This window comes from Delphinus delphis, chromosome 2 (genome assembly GCF_949987515.2).
Source record: "Delphinus delphis chromosome 2, mDelDel1.2, whole genome shotgun sequence".
Taxonomy (NCBI): domain Eukaryota; kingdom Metazoa; phylum Chordata; class Mammalia; order Artiodactyla; family Delphinidae; genus Delphinus; species Delphinus delphis.
Window position 1 is genome coordinate 124,012,756 of NC_082684.1, and position 2,889 is coordinate 124,015,644.

Genomic DNA, 2,889 nt, shown 5'->3' on the forward strand with positions numbered 1-2,889 from the left:
TATTATTAATGTTACTGATGACCTACCCATGGTATTTCTAGTGTCCATAAGACTGCAATCCGCATTGTGGAATATCAGACTTTGTGATTTCCATGGTCTACTTTTAAAGCGGTTTCATTTTCCTAGGACACTGGTCATCTTCACTTGAAAAGTGTTTCTATGTAAATGATATAATTCCAAAATACACATGTAACCTCAATAGGTAGAGAAATAAAACAAAGCTCAAAATAACCAGGAAAGCCAATTTTAAAAAACCAAAGAAAACAAAACTGCTAGGAATGGACTATAGCAGACCTTGGCATACTTGGATCAAATATTTTGACTTCCTAGGTCCAGGACATGAAGATTATAGAGGGAATAACAGCTACCTCTAAGGGGCTTTTTGAAGTTTAAGCAAAATATGGGTAATAATACTAATCGTGAATTGGAATTAAGCCTTGCCAGGATTTTTCTGTGAATAACTGAGCCTCACCCCATCATACATCTCAACTTCAATGACTGTAGCATCAACTTGGTCATTTGTGATGGTTTCTAGATTATTCTTTGAAGTGAAAGATCTACTGAACCTCTAGTCTTGCCTCATGGTGCATTGCTTCCCCATTGCATGGATGCTCAGGAGATTAAAGGGAACTGGGAATGGCCATTCACAATGCTGACCTCGCTGTCAGTCCACGCTGAGCTGTCTGACCCTCTGATGGAGCAGTGCAATTTGACAAGAGCCAGTACAACTTTTAGTGGTCAAAATATGTTCTCAATCCTTTGGTGCTGGCCCAGTAAGTGGCCTATAAACAGTTGTCTCTTCTATGCACCATCAAATCTTTGCTCTTTGAATAAAACTTTATAAACAACTGGGCAATAAAAATGGTTGTGATTTGTACTGATTTTCCAAAGAAAGGTGAAATTAGATGAAGGCTGAACTTGGAAATAGGAAGCTCACATTAACCTCAGTCAGATCATCAATAAAATGTAGCTGCGGTGCTTTGTGACCACCTAGAGGAGCGGGACAGGGAGGGTGGGAGACGCAAGAGGGAAGAGACATGGGGACACATGCACATGCACAGCTGACTCACCCTGCTACAAAGCAGAAACCAACACACCACTGCAAAGCAACCACACTGCAATACAGATGTCAAAAATAATTAATTAGAATAAAATAAAAAAATAAAACGTAGCTGCTCATGCACTTATGTCATTTTGAGAGAAATGCAATTACAACTCAGACTCACAATTTAAAACTAAATTTACTACCTAATCAAAACATATGGCCTAATAACATAAATTTTTAAATATCACTTCTCCTACCCTCCCCCAAAAGTAAATGAACACTACACAAAATATAAACTCACCCCAAATAAAAGTCAACATTAAGGGGGCTTCCCTGGTGGTGCAGTGGTCGAGAGTCCGCCTGCCGATGTAGGGGACATGGGCCTGCGCCCCAGTCTGGGAAGATTCCACACGCCGCAGAGCGGCTGGGTCCGTGGCCTATGGCCGCTAAGCCTGCGCGTCCGGAGCCCGCGTTCCACAGCAGGAGAGGCCACAGCAGTGAGAGGGCCACGTACCACACACACACACAAAAAGTCAACATTAAGGATACTGCTGGATTCCTATAGCACTAGTTACTGCAGTACAGTAACAGCTACTACACTAACCTATGAAATTATAATCCTCTTCCAACCTATTTACAAAATATCCTCATTCTGAGGTTCTGGAAGTGTTACATCGTTGCATTAGACTCCTCTTCTTTAGGTAGTTCAGTCTTGAAAAACAGCAAATTTACATATTTTTATATACTGCCACTGATGTGTAAATTATCATAAAAGGCCTTACAACCAAAATCCTCATCCTTTGATATGCAGATCAGATCATACAAGCTTTTCCCCTCAGATCATACAAAATAATCCAAAACTGGAAACAGAGAGACAAACACTCATACAAAAATAAAAATAATAAAAACAAGAAGCAAAAAACAAAAACATAAAAAGGAATCTGTAAACGGCATCATATTAACAGTCTTAAATTTTGCTAAAGACAATATACTTGGTTTACCAAAGCAATAAGCATTTTATAAAGTATTCCAGAAATAATGCTTATAAAAATAAGGGGAAATTTTTAGATGAGAGCGCAAAACTAAATCATCTCACTCTCTGGCAAAGAGTTCTCCCAAAATGTCATGTCTACAAGAAGTGATGTTTGGCAAAACTGTGTCTGGGCTGACTCAGCCACCAGCTCATGTTCAGGTGGCTTTTCCTCAGGTTTGCTTCATCGGTGCAGGGATATTTGCAGATGCCTGCTCGAGGTAGGCCAGGGAACCCTGAAGGATGTCGGCTGGCTTTTTGTGCTGCATGTTGATGTCCTCCAGCTGCCAATGTCTCAGTTTTGTTAAGTGCTTCTGGACCAGAGCATCCTTTCTCTGTAATTCGTTCCTCAGTTCCGAGACGTCCAGTTCGAATTTCTTCCTGATCTGTACCATTGACATAATCCTGACTCACCAGAGAAGCAAAATAAGCCTCGAATGATGACTCCAACTTGTCCACCAAGGTACTGTTAGAAGTCCTCGGAACGCCTGGTGTGGCCTGAAGAAGCGAAGCCTGGGCCAAGAGGCCCGGCGGGAGTGGCGGCGGTCCCGGTGGCTGCCCGGAGAACATGCCTCCTAGCGAAGCCGCCATTTCTAAAAAATCTAACTTTTTTATCTTGATCTTTTGTTAGCACTTTTATGAATTCATCAGTTTTCCATTAGAGTTCTGAAAATGCTTATTCATTCAGTTCAGCAGTATAGTCAGTTACCAGAAACCTGTACTTGTCAGAGTCTTTTCCATGAATTCCTTGAAGATGAAACAGTTTTGCAAAAGCATCAGAGTACACCCAGAACTGTCTGTAAATGACAAAAGA

General features: G+C 41.2%; 1 pseudogene; it reads right to left on the bottom strand.

The window, feature by feature from the left end:
- Nucleotides 1-848: 848 nt before the first annotated feature.
- On the bottom strand, nt 849-2,666 carry LOC132419767 (mediator of RNA polymerase II transcription subunit 28 pseudogene; annotated as a pseudogene).
- Nucleotides 2,667-2,889: the final 223 nt, after the last annotated feature.